This window comes from Elephas maximus, chromosome 15, assembly GCF_024166365.1.
Source record: "Elephas maximus indicus isolate mEleMax1 chromosome 15, mEleMax1 primary haplotype, whole genome shotgun sequence".
NCBI classification, from domain to species: Eukaryota; Metazoa; Chordata; class Mammalia; order Proboscidea; family Elephantidae; genus Elephas; species Elephas maximus.
Genome location: NC_064833.1, coordinates 54652159 through 54678667, shown reverse-complemented (window position 1 = coordinate 54678667; position 26509 = coordinate 54652159). Strand labels below are relative to the sequence as shown.

The 26509-nt window shown below is 36.3% G+C and overlaps 1 protein-coding gene across 1 annotated transcript in view; it reads left to right on the top strand.

Annotated features, from left to right (window-relative positions):
- The window catches only part of CNBD1 (cyclic nucleotide binding domain containing 1), a 393584-nt gene that overhangs the window by 162741 nt on the left and 204334 nt on the right, over positions 1–26509 (top strand). The gene's annotated exons all lie outside the window — the stretch shown is intronic.

Sequence of the window (26509 nt, the reverse complement as noted above, 5' to 3'; positions counted from 1 at the left end):
ATAAAAATTGTAAAATTGATTCATAGCATACTCTAATGTTAAGAAGTATGGAAGAAGAGAAAGTACCAGGAAAACAGCCTAAGGAGGCCAGTTGAGTAGGAGAAAACCAGAAAAGTATATTGTCCCAGGAGCAAGTGAGGAAAGTGATTCCAGGAAGGGGGTGTGTCAAATAGTGATGAAGATTTGGATAAACTGAAAATTAAGAATTGACCATTGAATGTACTAATGCAAAAGTTGTGTTATGGCTTCTGGTATAAGAACATCTTATTCTTACTAACCATTCTGCAGATAACAATGATAATATCCAAATAAAATATTTTTAAAGAAAGCAACTATTTGAAGGAAATGGAAAGTGACAAAAGCAGGCAGAAACTGAAGGGGAATTGACCCTTGAGAATTTGGAACTATCAGATGAGATTTGTGTGTGTGTGTGTGTGTGTGTGTGTATTTTGGTCTAATGGCATGCCTCGGTGTGGGTACGGGGAAAGCAGAAATCCAAGTCTTAGAGGTTTACTGTGGTTTTATGCAGATAATGTGCACCTTCTATGTTTCTTTGCCAACTGCACCCCTCCAAGGTATTTTTTGTAAGCATGTTATGCTAATTTTTTTAACAGCAACATGTTAAAAATAAATGGCATAGCAGCACTTATGAAAATACTTCAGGGGAGGACGAGGTTGGCAAACATAGAAGGCATGTGTTATTTGCATAAAAATACAGTAAGTTGTTACAGGATAGAGTTCATTGCTAGCAGAGTGTCTGGAAAATTTAAGTGGGAAATCTGCAAAAAGGGTGAGCCACTGTATCTGTGCATAAACTACCCAAATCCTTGTCTTTCCACATGTGAACTACACATGTATAGGGAAGAGTCCAGCTGTTCTAGCAAACATAGCAGCTGGATGTGGAAATAAATGAACAGAGGCTTCAGCTTCTTCCTCAGCAGGCAATATAGAGGTTGGAGTTTGAATGACGACAAGTTAACTGACTGCTAGAGCAAAACCTCTATACCCTTTCAAAATAACTAAGTCCAGAGTATCAACATTGTATCAGGCACATTTTTGAACATAAGATAAAAGTTATTAGATATGAAGTAGCAAGAAGATGTTACTAATATGGAACCAAAAATAAATTTAGTAGGAACTCTAAGATTTCTCAGATGTTTGAAGTAGTACACAAGGCTTTTTCAGGCAGGTTATTATTAATATGTTTAAGAGCCAAAAGAAAAATAAAGTTATAATGAATAAACAGATGGGGAATATCACCAGAGATAGCATGAAAAATAATCAAATGGAAATTCTAGAAATATAAACAATTAGTATTACTAGATAAAAATACAATTCATAAGTATAAAAGGGTCACTATCTCAGGAAGATACAATAGTAAATGTATATGTATCTAGTAACAAAACTTTAAAGTACATGTAGAAGAACCTGACAGAAGTAAAAAGGAGAAATAAAGAAAATCATAGCTATAGTTGTAGACTTTATACACCTCTCAGTAAACTGTAGAACACCTTGACAAAATGGCAACTAGTATATTGAAGATATGAATGATTCTACCACCTTAATCTAATTGATATTTATAGGACACTACACTCAACGACTGCAGGATAAATGTTCTTATTAAGGATATATGGAACTCTACCAAGATAGGACACGTGCTGGGCTGTTAAAAAGCCTGAATAAAAAATTGTTAGAAATCTTACAGAATATGTTCTTTGACCTCAATAGAATTAAATAATAAATCAAGAAAACAGTCATAGGCAATGTGATAGCATTTTTGGAGGCATTTTGGTGTTGTGAGGCAATAAGAAGGGAAGTGGGTTCAATGGATTGGATTTTTTTTTTTATGCCATTGAAAGTAATCCATTAGAGAGGGAGAACACTGATAAAAGAAAGGGAGGAGACTTTGAGGCACAAGGCCTGTGACTAAGTGAGTGAGCATGGGTTCTAGTTGGCCTCATATAGGAGCTGATGTAGTTTAATTAGAGTGACATTAGGAAAAGAAGTTCATATGTGTAAAGATTCTGGAAGACTGGTAGATAAGACAGCAGGAATTTGTAGGCATTTACATTTTATATCTTTAAAAGAGAAATGACCTAAGTAGATTTGTGTTTTAAAATGCCATTTTAATTATGGTATAGAGAAAATATTGTTAAGGGCAAGGTTTTTGGTAGCCATACCCATTAGCAGGTGGCTCTAACCCAAGTAAGAGAAGATGGTGGCATAAAATAGTTTAGAGTTAGCAAGTATGCAAATAATCGATGGATTTGAAAGATATTTGGAATGTGGATGCAACAGGACTTGTCAAATTATGGGTGAGATTAATATAGGACTAGAAGGCAGAACTGAGAAAAATACCTAGGAGCTTGATTCAGTCAATTGGTTTTAAGGTGATAGCATTTACTAAGATATAATGTTTAAGAAAAAGAAAATATAAAAAAAAGATGATGAGTTTAGTTTTAGAAATCATTAGGTAGATGGATGTAAAGTGTTGCAGAGAGATCTGGGCTGAGGGTAGAAATTTGGTAAACATCAGTGTAGAGATGGTAATTTCAGCCAGCCACAGGAAGTACTATAAGTATGATTACAGACTTATTATAGCAAAAGATACAAATCAGGATCATCATAAGCAGGAGACATATAGTCAAGGTCTGGAGGGTTCCCAATGCAGAGCTTTCATATTCCAAGAGGATGTATTACCTTCCCTTCACAAATCAGGAAGCTCTTGAAACCTGTGTTCAGAACTTTTATTGGCCTCAATCATTACTTTGTCCTGATTGTGACCTTGTTAAGTGTGATCAATTAAATCATGTCTCCTGTGGTTAGCTGATATCAGCCACCAGGTGATCTTTCTGGTTTGACCAGCACAAGTCCTCATGTGTGGTCTGGAGGTAATAAAGGTACCTCAAATACTCAGGAAATCAATCGCAAGGGTTTAGAGTTATCTTCTCAGAAAAGGTGGCAAGACCAAATCAAAATTAGGTAAAAAATTCTTTAAACCACACAGGCTGTGAGGCAAATATACTTATTCTGTTTTACAAATGAGGAAACTGAGTTAGAGGATGATGATCTATAAATAAGAATGTTGTCAAGGAATGGAGGTCTCAGGGAGATCAAAAGACAAGTTTCATGTGGTGTTTGAGTTTGATATGTTGGGACTGGAGCAATTCTTAGAGCAAGTTCCAAGAATGGTTATGGGAATGGGTAGAGATTAAGACAATTGAAAATGAGGAGATTAAAGAAGCAGACTATTGGATGAGTTGCTTTCATGGATTAGAAATGGATTAGGATTCTGGCAGGATTTGGGGTAGAGAAAAAAACTATGAGCAAGAAAATGTTCAAGAATTGAGGGGGGCACATAATGAATTGGTGGATGAGACCAACAAGGGTAGGATAAAGATCTTTGTCAAGTTTCCAAGAAAAAAAGACTTCTGCAGGAGAGTGAAGGGAGGAGTGATGGTCTAAGTGTGTTAGTGTTGGCTGAGAAGGACACCAAACCCACTTCCTAACCTGGGTATCTAGTCCATAGTAAGAATTCAATAAAAGAGAATTAATATTCCAATCTTATCTTTTCTTTGAAAACATTTGTGTGCCTTTTCATTTGTCTTGTTGTAGATGTATATGCTATTATCAGCCATGAAACTAAGCATAATTTCCCCCAATGGGAAATGTAATAAACTAATACTATTAATACTATATGCTTGATTTATGAAATAGAAATTGCAATGGAATATATACCTTCCAAATAATTCTGTAATTTTGTGTTGTAAACAATTTAGAAGTCTGATGAAGGGAAAAGGACAATAATTCAATGGATTTAGTTTAATAATTTTTATTCCATTATATGGAATTTTTCTATACATGAGTTTAGTTTGTCCTGTGGAGGTACAGCAGTGAGTATTAGCTCTATTTGATTTTAAAGATCAAACATTTTTCATTATATAAAAAAATGTCTCAGGAAAAGTGCTCATTTTAAAATAATTCTTTTTGAAAATGTATCAGAAATCAATTGTTATAATTTTGCACAGGTTAGCAATTTTTTTTGGTTTAGTCCTAACAAAAAATGAATTGACAGATATGAGATTGAATATTGAAGGGCTAGCCATTTATTTAAATGCTAAGGTGATGGTTATTTTAAACGTGTGGACAAATGCACAGGTAATGCAAATAAAATATCAGGTTTTTTTCTCAGAAAAAAATGTCTTCTACAAAGATGATGAAAATAATTGAAAACTTTTTAAAACATATGTATTCTTGACAATAAACCAATACTCCAAATATGCATGTTAAATATGTCTTAAAATTGATATGGAAATTAATAAAAAATAATGAATTTAGGAATTTTTGGTTACAAAATAGTTATAAAACAAATGGAAAGCAATTTAAATATACTGTACTGTTGTACTAGGGTCACCAGGGATGCCATAGATAGAGAGTTGTCTCATATTTTTTGTCAGATCTTTGCTGTCCTTCACATCTTGTTCAGCCCTTGCCAGCCCCTTCTCCTTGGAGGTGAGTGATTATTCCTGTATTAACCTGGAAGAGGTTAGCACATCCTTCAATCTGGAGGATCTCCTTCAAGACAAAAGCAAAGCTCCTACCCAACAATGAGTATGGCTGCTCATTATAGCATGGTTATGTCTTCATCCTGCATTTAGCATTAGCCCTTTATTAGATTGGATATTGGACAATGCAGGTTAAATTTCTGGTCACATATTTTGGGTGCCAGCTCTAACCCTAATGAAGCCCAGGCCCAGTTTGCTTCCCTTTCCATTCTGGCCCTCAGCTGAGGATACAGTATCTTCACAGGAAAGGAGTCATTGTCAGTGCACATCTTGTTGTCATTCGAGAACTCTTGTTTTTTTTTTCACTTCTTCACATAGTTACATAATATCATCTGCAAATTGGAGCCAGAGGCAAAGCATATCTAGTGCTGTCACTAGACAAAGTCATGGTCCTATAAAACCTGTTACATGGGCAGCAATTCTTTCTCTGATGTTCCCTTAGCATACTTTATTAATTAAAATTAAATGTAAATGATTCTACAGCTAGCATTTGGGACAAATATTAGATATTTATGTAGGAGGTATATTTAGGTTATGATTACATTGCAACTGTTTATTTTATTTTTTTCTGATATTCAGGAGCCATCTGGAACTTGACAAACATTTTCATTAGGTTTCTTACCCAAGTATTTCTCTGCCATCTTTCTTTTCCCTTCTTCTTATCTTTCAGCTTCCACAGTGAAAATACAGACCACACTCTACTGTTTTTTTCTCCAGCCTCAGTGGAACCTGGTTTTCATTGTTGGCTCATATAGCCACACTTTGAATACAGATGTTCTTCAAAGTTCTATCTTGGGCTGCTTTTTGGACATCTCAAAAGTAACATGTCCAAAACTGACTTCTTGGTTTTATCTCCCAAATATAGCTTCTGATTATACTTAGAGTAAATCTTCTAACCATGGTCCACAGGAAGGTGCGTGACCTGTCTGCTGCCACCTCTCCCATCATTTCCTACCGACCTTCTGTGCTTTCTGTTTTCTAGCAACAGTGACCCTCCATTAGTTCATTGAACACAGGAAGTACATTTCATGCAGCAGGCTGCTGTCCATGCTGTGTTCTTTGCCTGCCATTTTTTTCCTTTATATCTCAGCTTAAGTATTACATCATCAGAGAGCTGTTCTCTAACTACCCATCTAAAACTGTTACCACCCACTTCTCTTATTCTCTACTTCAGCATTCTGTTTGTTATTTTAATAGCATTATTTACTCTAGCTTGCAGTTATTTTGATTGTTTCATCTATGAGAATGTAAGATGGAAATCACATTGATCTTGTCCATCGTATCCCCATTATCTAATTTAGTACCTGGCACTTATACAATAAATATTTGATGAGTGACTCTGCTTAAGAGTTTATTTTGCTGTGGTCACTCCTTTTTAGTTGTCTTTGAACGCTGTGGCCTTAGTCTCACTGGAGCATATTATCACTGTACTTACAGCTGATCTCCTGGGAAGGCCCACACTTCTGCCTAGGATCAGCTTATTCCAGCACATATCCTGCAGTATACCCACAAGACCTTGAATCCCCTAATATCTGTTATTAATTTGCATAATGATTATATGTATATCATTTCTATTTTCTTAACCTAATTCATATATCTGGAATTTTGGTATCCTCTCTATGTTTCAGACTACTGGACTTTTCTTTTTATCTACCTGCAATTTATTTCCATGTTCATGGTAATAACTGCTTTTCATGTTTGTATGTGAATTTTTTTTTTTTCTTTTTTTGTAGCCTACATTGGTTGGTAATGAAATACTCTTCTGGGGTTCAGTTTCTTTAATCTCTTGGTATCTATTATAGCCAAGCAACTCTTATGGCTTTTTTATTACTGTAGAATGTATCCTTTTATTAGAAACAGAAAATCATTTGATGAAAGTTCTTTTTACATTTAGTAAACAGTTATTTTAATATGCCCTTCACTTTATTTTGCTTATGTATTATTGTTTTTAACTGACTGAGAGGGTTAATGTATTTGGCTTATCTAAGTACATAATCAAAAGTAGACTTAATTGCAGCAAAATTTGGAATTATGAAGAAGTCAAAGAGGTCAAGATGAAATTAATGACATCTCCTCTCCTTAAGGTTGATAATAAATTGATGTTGTTTCTTGGTGAGATTAAACTTTAAGCACATCCAGCAGTAGGGGGTGGTTCTTGCAATCCCTGGGACTATTTCTCCTTCAGACTGAGTGTGCAGTAACAGAGAATCCCTTTGGTTGACCTTTGACATTAGTATTTAAGCACCAGAAATTGATGAATAATGTTTTTGTGTGAGGTAGCTTTGGCACACATTTAGCTAAGAAATAGGGGCCTTGTATATATATATTTTTTATTACTAGCTGATGTAATAAAAACATTTACCAAGATTCAACTCATATAACTATTGCTTATATGAGTTGTTCTACACAGGGTTTGTTCTATACAAAATCTTAAGCTAGATAGGTTCTACGATAAATGGCAACGGAAATGGAAAAACTATTAGGTACTGTCCTGTAGTTTGCCTACGATTAATTGTTGCCATGAAGCCATTATCCCCATTCCTACTAGGTCTCCTAGACTCTCCTGTAGAATGTAGTCAAATGGAAGGTCTTCAAGTCTTATATGTTAGATTCACTGTAGTGTACCCACTTCTGTGAGCCTTTTGATTCTTTCCTCCATAGTCTGCACACTAGTTCTAGAATCACTTCTTTATTTAATACAGGCCATTGCTTTATCTGAGCTTCTTTTAGAGCAGTGTATTAGAAGGTCTCTAAGAGCCCTTGTCCCCCACATATCTGTTAGTTTGTCATACTGCAGAGGCTTGTGTGTTGCTGTGATGCTGGAAGCTATGCCACCAGTATTCAGATACCAACAGGGTCACACATGGGGACAGGTTTCTGTTGAGCTTACAGACTAAGACAGACAAGAAAGAAGGACCCAGCAGTCTACTTCTGAAAGAATTAGCCAGTGGAAACCTTATGAATAGCAGCAGAACATTACCTGATATAGTGCTGAAAGATGAGCTCCCCCAGGTTGGAAGACACTCAAGAGATGACTGGGGAAGAGTTGCCTCCTCAAAGTAGAGTCGACCATACTGATGTGGATGGAGTAAAGCTTTTGGACCTTCATTTACTGATGTTGCACAACTCAAAATGGGAAGAAACAGCTGCAAGCATCCATTAATAATTGGAATGTGGAATGTACAAAGTATGGTTTTAGGAAAATCGGAAATCATCAAAAACAAAATGGAATGCAAAAACATCAATATCCTAGGTGTTAGTGAGCTGAAATTGACTGGTATTGGCCATTCTGAATCAGATAATCATATGGTCTACTATGCCGGAAATGAAAACTTGAAGAGGAATGGCGTTGCATTCATTGCCAATAGAACATTTCAAGATCTATCCTGAAAAAAATGCTGTCAGTGATAGGATAATATCCATACACCTACAAGAAGGACTATTATTCAAATTTATGTGCCAACCACTAGGGCCACAGATGAAGAAATTGAAGATTTTTACCAGCTTCTGCAGTCTGAAATTGACCAAACATGCAATCAAGATGCATTGATAATTACTGGTGATGGGAATGCAAAAATTGGAGACAAAGAAGAAGGATTGGTAGTTGGAAAATACGGCCTTGGTGATAGAAACAATGCTGGAGATCACATGATTGAATTTTGCAAGACTGACTTCTTCATTGCAAATGCCGTTTTTCACCAACATAAACTGTGACTATACATGTGGACCTTGCCAGATGGAATACACAGGAATCAAATTGACTACATCTGTGGAAAAAGAAGATGGAAAAGCTCAATGTCATCAGTCAGAACAAGGCCAGGGGCTGACTCCGGAACAGACCATCAATTGCTCATATGCAAGTTGAAGTCGAAACTGAAGAAAATTAGAACAAGTCAATGAGATCCAAAGTACAACCTTGAGTATATCCCACCTGAATTTAGAGACCATCCCAAGGATAGATTTGACATGTTGAACACTAATGACTGAAGACCAAATAAGTTGTGGAATGACATCAAGAACATCATACATGAAAACAAGAAGTCATTAAAAAGACAGAAAAGAAAGGTAAGACCAAAATGGATGTCAGAAGAGACTCTGAAACGTGCTCTTGAGTGTCGAGTAGCTAAAGGGAAAGGAAGAAATGATGCAGTAAAAGAACTGAATGGAAGATTTCAAAGGGTGGCTTGAGATAGAAAACCAAAAGGGAAGGATGCACTCGGCGTTTCTCAAGCTGAAAGAACTGAAGAAAAAATTCAAGCCTCAAGTTACAGTACGAAGAATTCCATGGGGAAAATATTAAACGATGCAGGAAGCACCCAAAGAAGTTGGAAGGAATACACAAAGTCATTACACCAAAAAAAACTGGTTAACATTCAACCATTTCAAGAGGTGGTAGCATATGATCAGGAACCGATGGTAAGTGAAGGAAGAGGTCTAAGCTGCGCTGAAGGCGTTGGTGAAAAACTAAGCTCCAGGAATTGATAGAATATCAATTGAGATGTATCAACAAATGGATGCAGTGCTGGAAGTGATCACTCATCTATGCCAAGAATTTGGAAAACAGCCAACTGACCAGAAGAGATCTGTATTTATGCCTATTTCCAAGAAAGGTGAACCAAATATAGAAATTATTGAACAATATCATTAATATCACAGGAAAGAAATTTTAATGAAGATTATTCAAAAGCGGCTGCAGCAATATATGGGCAGGGAACTGCCAGAAATTCAAATCAATTTCAGAAGAAGAAGTGGAACCAGGGGTATTGTTGCTGATGCCAGATAGATCCTGGCTGAAAGCAGAGAATACCAGAAAGATGTTTACATGTGTTTTATTGACTATTCAAAGGGATTGATTGTGTGGATCATAAGAAATTATGGATAATATTGCAAAGAATGGGAATTCCAGGACACTTAATTGTGCTCATGAGGGACCTCTGCATAGACCAAATGGCAGTTGTTCAAACAGAACAAGGGGATACTGCATGGTTTAACATCGGGAAAGCTATGCATCAGGGTTGTATCCTTTCACCATACCTATTCAATCTATATGCTGAGCAAATAACCCAAGAAGCTGGACTGTATGAAGAAGAATGGGACATCAGGATTGGAAGACTCATTAAGAACCTGCGTTATGCAAATGACACAACCTTGCTTGCAGAAAGTGAAGAGAACTTGAAGCACTTACTGATGAAGATCAAAGGTGACAGGAGCAGAGCGCATCCTTTGAACCTGGGGTCCCTGCGCCTGAGAAGCTCTTTGATCAGGGGAAGTTTGAGGACAAGGAATCCTCCTCCAGAGACAACAGAGAGAGAAAGCTGTCCCCTGGAGCTGACACCCTGAATTTGGACTTTTAGCCTACTTTACTGAGAGGAAATAAACTTCTGTTTGTTAAAGCCATCCACTTGTGGTATTTCTGTTATGGTAGCACTAGATAACTAAGACAGATTATACTTCGAAATAAAGAAAACAAAAATCCTCACAACTGGACCAATGAGAAACATCAAGATAAATGGAGAAAAGGTCGAAGTTGTCAAGGATTTCATTTTATTTGGATGCACAATCAACACCCACGGAAGCAGCAGTCAAGACATCAAAAGACACATTGCATTGGGCAAATCTGCTGCGAAGGACCTCTTTAAAATGTTGAAAAACAAAGATGTCACCTTGAAGACTAAGGTGTGCCTGACCTAAGCCATGGTATTTTCAATTGTTTCTTATGCAACTGAAAACTGGACAATGAATAGGAAGATCGAAAGAGAATTGAAGCCTTTGAATTATGGTGTTAGTGAAGAATATCGAATATACCATGGACTGCCAAAAGAACAAACAAATCTGTCTTCAAGAAGTACAACCAGAAGGCTCCTTAGAAGCAAGGATACGAGACTATATCTTACATACTTTGGACATTTTATCAGGAGGGGTCAATCCCTAGAGAAGGACATCACACTTGGTAAAGTAGAGGGTCAGGGAGAAAGAGGAAGACCTTCAACAAGATGGATTGACACAGTGGCTGCAACAATGGGCTCAAGCATAACAACAATTGTGAGCATGGCACAGGACTGGGGAATGTTTCCTTCTGTAGTACATAGGGTGGCTATGAGTCAGAACTGACTGAAGGGTCGCTAACGACAACAGCAAAAACTCTTGTCAGGGCATTAAACTCTGAGCCTTTGGAGAGTGCCCCATTTTGACAGCTTTTCCCCAGTTTTACGTCCAGACCCCTTGGTTCAGCACCTCCAGGATGCATTTTCAGGCTATGCTCCCGGTTCCTACTGCAATACCAGTTAGATCTTATTGCTTCTTCATCATAAAATCCAGTTTCTCCCATAGTGTGCCCAGCAGTATGTCACCTGTCAGGCTATGCTGAGATTTGACCCTCATGATTAGTCTGATAGATAGGAGAAGAAGAGGTGCAAAACTGAACATAGCAAATGTCTTGTAGGACATCTGCTTTACTTGAGGCCTGTTCACATACTTTAAGTAAAGGAAAGCTGCCGTCAGTTCTGTGAAGAGGAAGTAGGCCATTTCTACTGGCGCAGAGGATTCAGGGTAATCTAGGGGTGCAAGGTTCTCTACTGCATTTACGTAGTTATCCACATCTCAAATCTCAAGTTCCCAGTCCTCTCCTAATAGGCCATGACTTTTTCCAGTCTGCAGATCCAGCCTTTTCTGAAGTTCTACTACTTATGCAGTTAAATTCTAGGCCTGGTCTTCAGCTTGATTAGCCCTCCAGCTGCAGTAGATGAGAGTCTTTTTAAAGGTTGCCAAGGAGGCTACTGGGTACTGGGTAAGGAGGCCTTTTGACTCCCACATTTGCTTTAAATTGTTGACTAATTAATGGAGCCTCTGCTTTCTCACTTCAATGCATTAGTAGCTCTCAGAATGGCCACTGAATTCACACTAATCTTAGAGTCGCTGTTTTCGCCATATCTGTCAAATACGAAAGACATTGGACAAACATGCATCTATACCTATACCCTGTCCCAGCTCACCACAGTGAAATCTAACAGTTGTCCTGTTTCAGCATGCCAGGGACTATCAAATGCCGTCTACAACTAGCAATAGGGCCCTTGTTGACCTCTGGCTGTTTCTAGGATTTAGAGTCTAGAATTCCATTGTTAGAGTCTGTTTCCTAGGATACTCTTGACACTGACTGTCTTAGGTCAGGTTTCCTAGCAGTAGAGCTTAAAAAAGGGATTTTTTTTAGAAAACATTTTCCTTATTTTTATTGTGTTAAAATATACTTACATAAAATTTACCTTTTAACCATAACTAAGTGTACAATTCAGTAGCATTAATTATTTACAGCCAGAATGCTCATTAAAAGCAAGGATGGCAAGAATGTGTCTCACATACTTTGGACATGTTATCAGGAGGGACCAGTCCCTGGAGAAGGACATCCTGCTTGTTAAAGTAGAAATTCAGCAAAAAAGAGGAAGACCTTCAAGAAGATGGATTGACACAGTGGCCCTGCAACAATGGCTCAAGCATAACAAGGATTGTGAGGATGGCGGAGGGCCAGGCAGTGTTTTATTCTGCTGTACATAGAGTTGCTATGAATTGGAACCGATGCCATGGCTCCTAACAACAGCGGTTATATTCACCATGCTGTGCAACCATCAGCAGTATTTATTTTTAAAACTTTTTCATCACCCCAAACAGAAACTCTGTACCTATTAAGCAATAACTCTCCATTCTCCCCTTCCCTCAAGTCCCTAAGTAATCTCTATTTTTTGTCTCTAAGCATTTGCCTATTCTAGATAATTCATTAGGTGGGATCCTACAGTATTTTCTGTGTCTGGTTTATTTGCCTTAGCATAAGATTTTCAAGGTTTTTCCATGCTATAGAATGTATCAGAGCTTCATTACTTTTTCTGAAGAAATATTACATTGAATGTGTATACAACAATTTGTTTATTCATTCATCTGTTGATGGACATTTGGGTTGTTTCCACCTTTTGCCTATCGTGAGTAATGCTGCTATTAACATTGGTGTATACGTATCCGTTTGAGTCCCTGCTTTCAGTTCTTTTGGGTATGAACCCAGGACTGGAATTGCTGCATCATGTGGTAATTCTATTCTTAACTTTTTGAGGAACAGCTAAACTGTTTTCACAGCTGCTACACCATTTTATGTTCCCACCAGAATAAACTACGTAGGGTTCTAACTTCTTTATATCCTCACCGACACTTGTTATTTTCCTTTTTTTTTTTTTTGGTAATAGCCATCCTAGTAGGTATGAGGATTCCTGGGTGGTGCAGTTAGGCACTTGACTACTAGCTGGAAGTTTGCTGGTTCGAACCTACTCAGAGGTGTCTCAGAAGACAGGCCTGGTGATCTGCTTCCAAAAGATCACAACCTTGAAAACTCTATGAAGCAGTTCTATTCTGCACACATGGGGACCAGTTGTAATTGACTTGATAACAACTAAACAACAACACAGTGGGTGTAAAGTGGTTGGTATCTCATTGTGGTTTTGATTTCTAAAAAAGAGGTTCTTGTATGAAGCAGTGTTTTCAGGAAAAACATAAGGAGTGAGGAAGAGGAGGCAACAATATGGTTTTAAGAAAAGTAGACCTCAGCATAATCCTACAGGGAGTTTTGGAGCATAAATTGCATCATGGAAATTGTCCTCTCAAGAAGCAAAGGGGCCGAGCATTAGTGAGGCATTGGCCAAGGGCTGCCCTGGGCAGGTGGTGGGCACAGAACCACCTGGGCATCTGTAGGCAAGGTGGATCATGCCAGTCAAGAGCAATTTTTTAGAGAAGGGTCCCAGCGTGAACCACTGGCAGTAGGTGGTGAGATGGGTACACCAGACTGATAAGGGAGATCTACTGGGGAAAACTAAAGCATCTGGTAATCTTGAGAGATAATCTTTGAAGTTATACAGGCTTACATTCAAAGCCTGAGTCTTATTTATCGGTGATATTGGGCAGGATAACCGCCCTGATTTTGTTTCTTCCACTGTAAAATAGAGATAATAACTTACTTTAAAGATTTGAAAGGATTAGTTTATAAGTAATCAGTAGAGTACTTGGCTTCTAAAAAAGTTAAAAGCCAAACCTGTTGCTGTTGAGTCAATTCTGACTCTTAGCGACCTATGCGGCAGAGTAGAACTGCCCCACAGTTTCCAAGGAGTGGCTGGTGGATTCGAGCTGCCGACATTTTGGTTAGCAGCCTGAGCTCTTAACCACTGCACCACCAGGGCTCCAGTAGGTGGTAAATTGTGTTATGTTAACCAAGATAAAGAGGCATATTTATTACAGGTACATTAAACAATGTGATTGATTTTCAAAGAAAATGAGCTACTGTTGGAATTCACTTTCAGCAAGCTAGCTACCCAGTAATTTTTAAAAATTTTTTGGTGGGGTCATACAATATTTGTCTCTTTGAGATCGACTTTTTTTACTCAGTGTAATGTCTTCAAACTCCATCCATACTGTAGCATGTATCAAGACTTCATTTTCTCTTACTGGCTGAGCAGTATTCCATTGTATGTATGTACCACATTTCGTTTATCCATTCATCTGTTGGTAGGCATTTAGGTTTTTTCTACCTTTTAGCTCTTGTGAATAGTGCTGCAGTGAAAATTGGTGTACAATCTTCTGTTTGAGTCTCTGTTTTCAAGTCTTTTGGTGTATACCTAGGAATGAATATGCTGTCATATGGTAGTTGTATTTTTAATTTTTTTTGAGGGACCACCACGCTGCTAATTGCCTGGCATGAAACCAGGATAACTGGATGGTGCCCAGCTACCATTACTGAAAGCTTTGATTGAAGATTCTATATAAGATTCCTGATCAAAAAGGGGAAGATGCAGAACGGAATTTCAAGTTCTCATGGAATCCAGATTTTCTGGAGCCATGGAGGCTGGATAAACTACTGAGACTATTGCTCTGAGATAGTCTTTAAATCTTAAGCCAAAAATATCCCCCGAAGTCTTCTTGAAACTAAACAGTAGTTTAGCTTAACTAGTAAAGAATGTCTACCTTGAGCCTTGAGCTCTTTTAAGATCTATCTATATAGAATCAAACTGATATCAGCAACCTGAAAGATTAGATAGGAAAATTAGAAGGCAGTAAGTTTATCTTAACGGAGGAGGAGCAACTCTGAAATGAAGAATGAGAATGGTTGCAGAACTCAAAGAACACAATCAATGTCACTCAATTGTGCATGTAGAAATTGTTGAGTTGGTGAATGTTCTGTGCATATTCTCAACAACAGCAACAACAAAAGTAACATAAATCATATAAGAAAATTTATTGTTGAAAAGGTGGGCATGAGGTGAAAATTCTCATGCATAAATATATATCTCTGCACAGTTTAAGATATCATTGTGTTTCAGTAGGTGCTTTTTGAGCACTGGTGGTGCCTTCGTTTAGGATCAGATTCTCAGTCACGCGATGTGATATTCTTTGAAGAGCATCCAAGCATTGTCTCTTATTGCTATTTGCCCAGTATTTGCTGTAAATAAATGATTTATTAAATTGTAAGGTAGTGGATGTATACAATGATTGTTTTTCTTATTTCAATTTTTTATCTCCTAAGATTGCTTTTATTATCTGCTGATTCTTATTTATATAGTTCCTCTTGGTAGAAGGACCTTTGCAACTTACTCCTTGTACTTGGATTTCACCATCTGATTCTAAAAGTGTTTGTATATGAAGCATTACTCAAATTTACCCAATGATTTGTGAGTTCTTTTTGTAATTGCCACTTATGTTTCTCCAAGGTGAAAAAAAAAAACATATGTTCACATCTACTAGAGATACAGTTCCTATTGCTAACTATTTCACTTTTGGGGGTTACTTTCTAGGTAAGCGTATTTGTTTAATATTTGTCAAATGTTAAATAAATATGCAATCAACTTTTAATTAAAACGTGATAGAATAAAATGGTCCAACAGAATGAAGGAATCAAAGTTGCATCATTATTAAGCTGCAATGTGACATGATTTTTGGAGGGTTTTTGTCCTTAATAATGGTTTAATCTACTTAACCTGCTCTACCAGCAGTGATGTGTAAGCAAATGCAGTTAGGAACTGTATCTGTAAACATTTGCTTTGCAAAAGTACTTCCTTCTCAGGCATATAATTTTATAAAATTTTCTTTTTATTTAAAAAAATGCTTTAGACAATAGTAACAGTAAAAGACTGTGGAATATATGAGGTACATATCACAAAGAGAGTAATTCACTGCTGCTTATATCCGTTTCTAAAGCCATTTGCAGTTGTCATGTCCATTTTTCATTATTATTATTACTGTTTTTGGATTGCTGTCTAAGCTTGTCTCTGTTGTGTAGATTAGAGTAGCTACAGTATTTACTATTAATCTCAATCAGTTTGAAATTATTTTTATTATGTTTGATGACAGTTATATAAATATGTAAGGAAATGGATGTATTTCGACAAAAGTTCCTGAGGCTTTCTTTCCAAAGAATAGGAGAGTGAAGAGTTTATGCGTGACATGGATGTGAAAAAATAGCTGGATAATTGCTTATGAAATGGTGTTAAAATGAAAGGCTTAAATACATAATGTTTGGACATAGGAAATAGTTCTTAAAATTGAAGTTCTTACTAGAGAGTTTATGGAGTAGGGTTCTACAATTTAGGTCCAGAAGAGATGGAATGGGTAGAATAGATTTTACCTACTATTTCCTGTTTTTTCCTCACACATCTCAAAAGCCAGAGACATTGCATAAGCCTCGGGAGACTGCCTATCTGCAAGTCTCAACACTCCATACTGCCTTCAGTTAATGGTGGTGCAAATGGTTAAGTGCTCAACTACTAGCTGAAGGGCTGGCAGTTTGAACTCACCCAGAGGTGTCTGGGAAGACAAGATTGGTGATCTGCTGCTAAAAGGTCACAGCCTTGAAAACTCCATGGAGCAGTTTCAAATTGACTCAAGGCAACTAATAACAATTGATCCCTTTACTTTCTCACTATATATCAGCCCTCCTGTTATTTCTTTCATATTCAGTAGATGATTAAAACATCCTCAGTGCTGAGTGCCACTATTTGTAGATCATCTTTGCCTGCCAAAATTCAACAGTGGTTAAATCCATGACCTCCTTTCTTGAAAAACTCTCCCCAGTTGCTTCTGTAACACTTTCCTAACTCACTGGTCACTTCATTTTAGCTTCTCTTGCTGGCTTCTCTTTCTCTACCAAGCCTCTAAGTCTTGTCCTGGGTTCCCTCTCTTCTCTATATTTGTTTGCTATTCATTTCCCATGATTTATATAATCCCGTTTTTTAGGTACCAGGATGATGTATTTAATTGCCTGTTTGACATGTCGATTTGGATTGTCACAGATCTCAAAATTAACAGGCTCAATTTTATTCCCTGCACCCAAATCTTGTTCCTTGTCTCCTTCTACTCGTACTGTCTCCTCCCATTTAGTCTTCCCATTTTAGTAAATGACATGAATCTGAGTGCTTGAAATAGAAAACAAAGGGGCATATTTTATTTTTAATATGTCCATATTAATCTATCAGCAAGTTAGGTCCTTTCCATATTAAACTATATCTCACATATGTTCATGGATAACTTCACTACCACCTCTCTAGTCCAGAAATTCTCTAACCTGGGCCATTATGATGACTCTTTTTTTAATCTTTACTATCTGAGGTCAGCCTTGTGCTTCTCCAATTCAGTCTGCACATAATAGTTAATATCTCTTCAGTAACTTTTCAGTGCCTCTAGAATAAATGGAAATTTCTCACTATAGACATACAAGCTTCTACAGTACCTGGTCCTTGCTTACCTCCCCAGCCTTACCTGATGTACTCCTTCTTTACTCATAATTCCATCTATATTGTCCCCTTTATCGCAAACACTCAAGGCTCTCCTTCAGGTATTTTGCTTATACTGTCCTGTCTGTGTAGAACTTTTCCCAGCCCCCTTAGCTCTTTTTTGTCCCTTGTGTTAGAGCTCAAATACACATGCTAGGAGAAATCTCCATGGACCAATTGAAAATAAGGTTCTTTTAACCACACACACACACACACACACACACGTACACACACACACACATTTCTTCCTCTTCTGGGCCCTGATTTCCTTAACAGTATTTATTTCCTTAACAGTACATATCACAGTTTATTATTTACTTGTTTACTTATTTTTATGTTTCTCTTAGCAGACTTTGTGAGGGCTGGAATTTGTTTCGTTAGGTGTTATATCTTCATCACCTAGCACAGTGTGTGGCACATTAAAAAAAAAAAAGTTGCCGTTGAGTCAATTCCGACTCATGGAGCTTGATATTGGCAGAGTAGAGCTGTACTCCATGGAGTTTCGTTTTTAAGGCTGTGACCTTTTGAAAGCAAATCCCCAGGCCTTTCTTTTGAGGTGCCTCTGGTTGGATTCAAACTGCCAACCTTGCAGTTAGTAGTCAAGCACTTAAATGTTCAAAACACCCAGTGACTCTGTATAACACATAAAACATAATAATTTTTCTGTATAACACATAAAAAAAAGAGAAAGCACTAAATAAATAGTTTTGAATGAAAGGCAAAGCGAGCTCTCTGGTATCTGTACATCATTTACGAAGACCATTTGTAGAATTGAGACATGGTGAAAACCTTACATGTGCAAGTGTCAGATCACATGTAGATAATGAACCAATGATAGTTTGGCCTGCGGAGAGACACTTTTTTGAGTTATTGGCCACAAAATGGTAGCCAGTAGAAACTAAGAGTAGTGTTAGCTTAGGAACACTTTAATAACAACCAGGCATGACTCATCAAATTTTTTTTTTTTTTTTAATTTTACACATAGGAGCTGAGTAGATATTTACTTACTAAGTACAGAGAGGAACAACGTTCTACTGGGAGAGTTAGAAACCAAGATAGAGAGTGGGAGCTAGCTGGGTAAATTGTAGGAAAAGAATATTCCAGATGTTTGGCTAAAACTCTTAAAGTTAATTTGGATTTGTTGTTGTTGCGTGCCATCAAATCAGTGACTCTATGTGACAGAGTAGAACTGCCCCATAGATTTTTCTTAGCTGTAATCCTTATGGAAGCAGATTACCAGGTCTTTTTCCCATAGAGCCACTGGGTGGATTTGAGCCACCAACCTTTCAGTTAGCAGCTGAGTACTTAATGGTTGTGCCACCAGGGCTCCTTACATTTGGATTATTATTAAGTATTTATAAAGTATAAAACTGCATTTTATACTTTATAAATATAAATGTAAAGTATAAATAAAGTATATTTCATTTATTTAAAAGTATTTATTAAGCACCTACTGTAAGAATTTTTTTTTTTTTTTTTTTTAATGGAGTGAACAAAATAAGGTTTCATGCCCTAGTGGTATGTATGTTCTGTGGGTAAAGACAACTTTTAAATAATTAACATAATATATAAGTAAAATTTATAAAATATGTTAGAAGTTGTTAAGTGCTATGAAAAAAGTAAAATTAGAGCCAAACAGGGAGATTTGAGAATGCCATTGGCGTTGGGGGGAATGTTGCTCATTAAATAAGATGACTGGGGTGAGCCTCACTGAGAAGGCATGATTTGAGAAAAGACTCCAAGGAGGTGAGGGAGTGAGTTCTGCTGATACCTGGGGGATTAGTTCACGAGGGGCAAGGAGCAGCCAGTGCAAAATTCCTAAGATGGGAGCAGGCTTGATGTGTTCTAGGGAGGGCGAGGAGGCCAGTTGTGGCTGGACTGGAACGTGCAGAACATGAGATCATAGATGTAAGGTTTTAAGTCCCTTGCCTTTTGAGTAAAATGGGGAGCTACTGCATGGTTTTGTATTTAATGAACATCCACTGTACATTCTCTCAGTGGTTCCACTACCCAGTATTTGGCTCCTTCAGTTTAGAAAGACCTACTGTTGCTTTCACCTTCACATTTACAACTTTATTCTTTGACACACCTGGAGTGCATAAATGCATTCTTAATTTCCTGATCACACCTTCTGTTTGGCAGAGGCCCTGTATTCTTTTTTCTTTATACTTACCTTTGCCACAGAAATATCTTTGAGGCTTTATAGGAAGAAGTAAAGCCCTAGGTACATGTTTTTTTCACAGTTAGGTGTCTATCTTTTTAATCTATACCCACACAGTTCTCCTTCTTACCATAAGCTCTATCATTTATGCACTCTTCATTCCACAAACATGCATTCAGCACCTCCTGCATGCCAAGTATTGTAAAGCCTATGTGTAAGGACATGGAATAAACTCAAAGCAGAAATATTCATGCTCCTTGGCTGAAGTTGAGCCTAATAGCCTGGTAAATGTATTTATACAACAAGAGAAATCCTCGTTATTTGTTCTAGGGCTTAATGATTCTCATATCACAGAAAGAAACTATATTATATACAGAATTTCCATAACAGTTTGAGATAATGAGAGTCAGGAGCAACTGATTAAAGAGTGAAAAAATAAACAAAGCTTTCGAAAAACAATGCCTGTATTCTTTCAAAGTTCTCTAGAAGAAACAGGACACGTAAAACTTTTCTTGTTTTGAATGTCCTTATTTAACCCACACATGGCTCTAATTTGTTCTGCTACTCATGAGTTATGAGATTTTCTAATGTTGACGAAATATTTCCTACATCACACAGACACAATAATGGAGAAAATCCAGTGACTTTTGGTGGCTGTATAATGACTTCTAATGTTAATACGGATTATATTAGAGGTTTAAACCATTATTCAAATCAATAGCATTGATCTGATTTTTCTAATTCAATTCTGCTTTTCAGTGAAAGAAGACTGTTTATTGCAAGAAATATTATATAATAGGGCCCAGTCATGATACCTATGAATATGTAAGGAAAGCTTGATATCACTACTCTGAGCACTTAAGATTTGTATTTTTGTACCTTAATGAAAATTAGAACCAAAGCAAAGAAAAAGAAAGAAAACATTGACGTTAAAGACATAAAAATTTATATTTAGTTTTTAACATTAAAGATAATAACAGCTATTTATGTAGGTAAATATATTTAGAAAGAATGAGTGTTTACAAAAAAATTGATTTTCTACATACAAAAATAAAGTTATACCACAGATACAATAGATATAATAGATACGTGTACACATGAGTATAATAACATCATGGTTTAGAGCATGGACCTGGAGCCAGACTGCTGAGTTTAAATTCCTACCTGTCTCCAAGACCTTGGATAAGTTGCTTAGCCCCTCAGTTTCCATCCTCTGCAAATAAAAAAAAAAAACCTGCTTCATATGTTTGTTACATATGTGTGTTATGTTAATGTGTTTATTATGAAAAGCCCTTAAATAGTGCCTGGCCCTTGAAATAAAAATGTTAGCTCTTATTTTTTTTTTTTTCCTTATGTATGTTTCCAGTCAGCAAACATAAATTGAGCATGGAAAATGATATTAGGCACTGGGATTAGGAATTGTCCACTTGAAGAGATGAGGCAATTTAATTTAATTTCTCACTTTAAGTTGTTAACCTGATTTTGGATCTAAAATTTATGAATTTCCCAAATGACTTATTTTTGTCTTAAATCTTAGTTTGAGTTGAACACAATTTGATGATATTTTGTGAAGGATTTTTGGGTCTATGTTACACCATTTATATAAATATTTTTCTGCTCCATTTCTTCTCATCTCTCTTTTTGGGACTGCAATTGCATGAATGCTATGATTTTGATAATGTCTTGCAAATCACTGAGGTTCTGCTCAATGGTGCTCATTTTCTCTCCTTTCTTCAAGTTGGACAATTCTTATTAATTGATTTATGAGTTCACTGACTTTTTTTTTTTTTTTAATCCAATGGGCTGTTAAGCCCAATGTGGGGGAAAATATGTATATAATATCTAAATTACATATGTATATATAATTTAGATGTTATGGTTTTCAATTCTCTAGTTTTCATTTAAGTCCTTTTTACATTTTCCATTTCTCTGATGAGATTTCTTTTTTATTCATTTATGGCAAGTATATTTTCAAATACATTCTTGATAATGGTTATACCAGCTGATTTAAAATCTTTTTCTGCTAATTCTGACTTCTGTGATACCTTGGTGTCAGTCTAAATTGATTGTTTTTTCTTTGTGTATGAGTCATGTTTTCCAGTTCTTCATACATCTAAGAATATTTTCTTGTATTCTGAACATCGTGAATGAAGCATTGCAAAGGTTCTGGATTTACCTCTCAAAAATAATGATTTTCGTATTAGCAGGCTGGACTCAAACTCCAAACTCAATCTTTTCTGCAGTGGGCCGAAGCTGAAAGCTCTGTTGTTTTGGTCTTTTATTTTTTGCTTTAGCTGATCTACTTAAAGTCTGCCTGGTGCTAGGGTGGTTCAGAGCTCAAGTAGATGTTTTAGTAGAGTTTATATGCAGAATTTGGGACACCTCATCGGTGGCTCCCTCCTTTCCTGCATTTTCTTCTTATTTTCCAGTGCCTGTCTTCACCCTGAAATTTGTCCTCTTGTTCTTCATGGCAGTAAAACTGAAAGTGTGACTTATCTCTGTTTTATAAGCCATGTTGTTGATGTTAGCTGTCGATGCATGGTCCTAAATAGGGCCTAACTTTAATCAGCATAAATTGTAAGAATAGGCAACTCACCCAGTATGGTTCCTTTCATTTAAGTTTTCATTTCCTTCCAGTTCCTTCTGTCTGCTCTTGCTTATTTTTTACTGGACATAAATGCTTGCAGTGATAAATAATCTGAAGTATTAGTCTATTGGTTATTATAGAATGCTTTTTTAAAGTAAAAAGAATGAATTGAGGAAAAACTAGTATTCCACAGAAGAGTTAGTCTTATAATTTTTTTTTTAATGAGTAAGCTATGATTTTGTTGATTCAGGCAATCAACATTTATTGGACACCAACTCTAGTACTAAGAAAATGTATAGTTGTATATTGGGTGAAAGGGGTAGCAATTTGTTTTTTATTATTTAGCCTTGGTTCACATTTTCCCAGACTAATGGTAGAGTGCTCAGAAGTCTTTGGTTTAGTGCTGGTCTCAAAATTGTTACCTAATAAAGCACTTCACTTTTTGCTTTATACCTCCATTTGTTGGTGATAAAATAGACTTAGGAATTACAAAATATTTGCACTATAAAGTATTTTGAATACAATATTGAAAGGGTTAATGATTCTTTTATTTTACCTGTAAACTTGTATTAATAAAAAAAGTATATTTATTTTTAAATATATTCATAAAATATATTGGAGAAGGGCTACTAACAGTGCAAGTCAGTGTGACCCGTGTGACTGATTTGTTTAAAATGTATTTTGAATGTAATTATGAACTATGTCAAAATTGCAAAGTAGATTCTATTACTGATTACTGATTAATAGTCTTCATCAGTGCCACAGCCATTAATGTGAATATTAAATTAATAACAAAAACAGGGACCTGTGACTTGAGGAAGGTAATAAAGTATAGATTAATGTTTGAGGGATAAAATTTCCTGTTTCATAAATATGTTCTTAGTAACCAAAATAAGCAGGTATTATACACAATATATGTGGTCTTTTAGTTATTTATTTTCTTAATATAACTTTTATTGTTGATGGCTGCATTTGTAATTTCATGTAGTATTCTTCAAGGTAAATATTAAGAAGAAATCTTCAAAAATTTATTAGTTTAGAGCTTTTAATAATTTTTTACAATAAGATTTAATTTTGCTCATCAGATTCATGTTTTAATCTTGAAAACAGACTTTAAAAAATTCTGTAGGGTTATTAACAGGAATCTTGAGGCCAGAGGAATGAACAAATCTGTCTTGTAGAAGTATAGCCAGAATGTTCCTTAGAAGCGAGGATGAGAAGACTTTGTCTCACGTACTTTGGGCATGTTATCAGGAGGGACCAGTCCCTGGAGAAGTTTATCATGCTTAATAGAGTGTCAGAGAAAAAGAGGAAGACCCTCAATGAGATGGGTCGATACAGTGGCTGCCACAATGGGTTCAAACATATCAACGACTGTGAGGATGGCGTGGGACCAGACAGTGTTTTGTTCTGTTGTACATAGGGGTCACTATGAGTCAGAACCAACTTGATGGCACCTAATAACAACAGTTTTTATAAAAGTTCACACTTAAAATTGTCATTAAAAATCCTTGCTTCATATCTTCCTAAATAATTTATTTTGATGTTTATTCCAGAGGCTCTAAGCCCATATATAAAAAGGAATACAAAATTCAGTCTGATGCTTAGAACATTCTTATTCACTCTATCCTGTATTCATGTATAAATGAAAGTTGCATATAATTAATAACACAATCATAATTAATATCTTAATAGATGTTAAAACATTTGGTAAAGATAGTAATAAATGTATATAATATTCTGATTTTATAGTTGGGAAATACTACGCTAAGTGATGGAGGAGAAAATATATTTGTCAATTCAAACATGCACCACTGCTGTTATGTAAAATGATTGCTGTTGTTAGGCACCATCAATCTGATTTCAACTCACAGCAACCCTGTGTACAACGGAGTGAAATACTGCTCAGTCCTGCGCCATCCTGATAATCATTGCTATGTTTGAGCTCGTTGTTGCAGCCACCGTTGTAGATCCATCTCGATGAGGGTCTCCCTCTTTTTCAATGACCTTCTACTTTATCAAGCAGGATGCCCTTCTCCAGGGACTGGTCCCTCCTGTTAATTTGTCCAAAGTACATAAGATGAAGTCTCATCACCCTTTCTTTTAAGGAGCATTCTGACCGTACTTCTTCCAAAACAAATTTGTTTGTTCTTCTGGCAGTCTATGGTATGTTCAGTATTCTTTGCCAGCACCATAATTCAAATGTATCAATTCTTCTTTGGTCCAGCTTTCGCATGCATGTGAAAAAATTGAAAATACCATTGCTTGGGTCAGGCATACCTTAGTCCTCAAAGTGACATCTTTCTGCTTTAACACCTTGAAGTGGACTTTTGCAGCAGATTTGACCAATGCAATACATCATTTGATTTTTTGACTGCTGCTTTCATGGGCATTGGTTGTGGATCCAAGTAAAATGAAACCCTTGACAATTTCAATCTTTTCTCCATTTATCATAATGTTGCTTATTGGTCCAGTTGTAAGGATTTTTTGTTTTCTTCGTGTTGAGTTGTAATACATACTGAAGGCTGTAGTCTTTGATCTTCAGCAGTAAGTGCTTCAAGTCTTCTTTACTTTCAGCAAGCCAGGTTATGTCATCTGCATATTGAAGGCTGTTAGTCTTCCTGTAATCCTGGTGCCATGTTCATCTTCCTAGAGTCCAGCTTCTTGGATTATTTGCTCAGCATACAAATTGAATAAGTATGGTGTAATGCTACAACCCTGATACACACCTTTCCTGATTTTAAACCACGCAGAATCCCACTGTTCCGTTTGAATGATTGCCTCTTGGTCTATGTCCAGGTTCCGTATGAGCACAATTAAGTTTTGTGGAATTCCGTAATTTGTTACGATCTACACAGTCAAATGCTTTTACGTAGTAAAACATGGGTAGATATCTTTCTAGTACTCCCCAGGTTACTTAGTAAAAACCTTTGAAACATATCTTAAGACAAAGATCTTTTTCTTACTTCTTTAACACATTTTATAGTAGAAATACTAAATAAGTGTTTAACTAAGTGTTGATGTTTTTACATTATTGATGGTGCACATCTTTGCCTAATAGAGTTATACATTTAAAAAACAAAAGTTAGCCATCCTAGATCAAAGGCATCTATAATGCTTAAAAAAAAAAAAAGTACAAGTTTTTAAAATAATCAGCAAACTGAAATTATTTATGGTGCAAATCTGATCCAAGTTGTTAGTTAAAAGTCATATAATCTTGTATCTCCTATCTAGCACTAATGAACTGTGACAGGGACTACAAAAACAAACAAACAAAAAACACACAAAAAAGCAACAGAAAAGTATTATCTAACAGTTTGCAATGTAGATGTGCTTTACATTTCCTAGAAGCTTTAATATCAGGGAGTTTATGTGGGTTTGCTAACAATGGAAGTCACTGGTATGTATGACTAAGGGTTGGGAGTGTCTAGATGGTTAGTTGTTGATGAAAAACATGTGCTGTATCTTTTAACACTTTGATGAACCAGGCCTTATATCTCACTTGTGGTCTCTTGTTTGCTTGGAGAAGATAAAATGGCATAAAAACAAAACAAATCAAAACAGTTATTGCTCAAACATAAAATCTGAAGAAACATCCCAAAAACAATGGAAGAATTTGTAGAGGTATGCTTGAGTCTTACCGAGTTATTTGTTTCCTGCTTTTTATATCTGTTTAGGCAAAAACTTATTTTCATGATTAAGTTATATCACAGTGAACTGAGACTTTTAGAAATCATGATTATTTAATTTCAGTGGGAAAATACTAATATGAATTGTTATATCCTACAGCAATCGAATACCTAATGCAAAGGCATTCGACTGTGTGGATCATAACAAATTATGGATAACATTGTGAAGAACAGGAATTCCAGAACACTTAACTGTGCCCATGAGGAACCTTTACATAGATCAAGAGGCAGTTGTTTGGACAGAACAAGGGGATACTGATTGGTTTAAAGTCAGGAAAAGTGTGCGTCAAGGTTGTATTCTTTCACCATACCTATTCAACCTGTATGCTGAACAAAGAATATGAGAAGCTGGGCTATACGAAGAAGAATGGGGCATGAGGATTGGAGGAAGACTCATTAACAACCTGCATTATGCAGATGACACAACCTTGCTTGCTGAAAGTGAATAGGACTTGAAGCACTTACTAATGAAAATCAAAGACCACAGCCTTCAGTATGGATTACACCTCAACATAAAGAAACCAAAAATCCTCACAACTGGACCAATGAGCAACATCGTGATAAATGGAGAAAAGATTGAAGTTGTCAAGGATTTCATTTTACTTGGATCCACAATCAACACCATGGAAGCAGCAGTCAAGAAATCAAAAGATGCATTGCATTGGGTAAGTCTGCTGCAAAGGACTTCTTTAAAGTTTTGAAGAGCAAAGACGTCA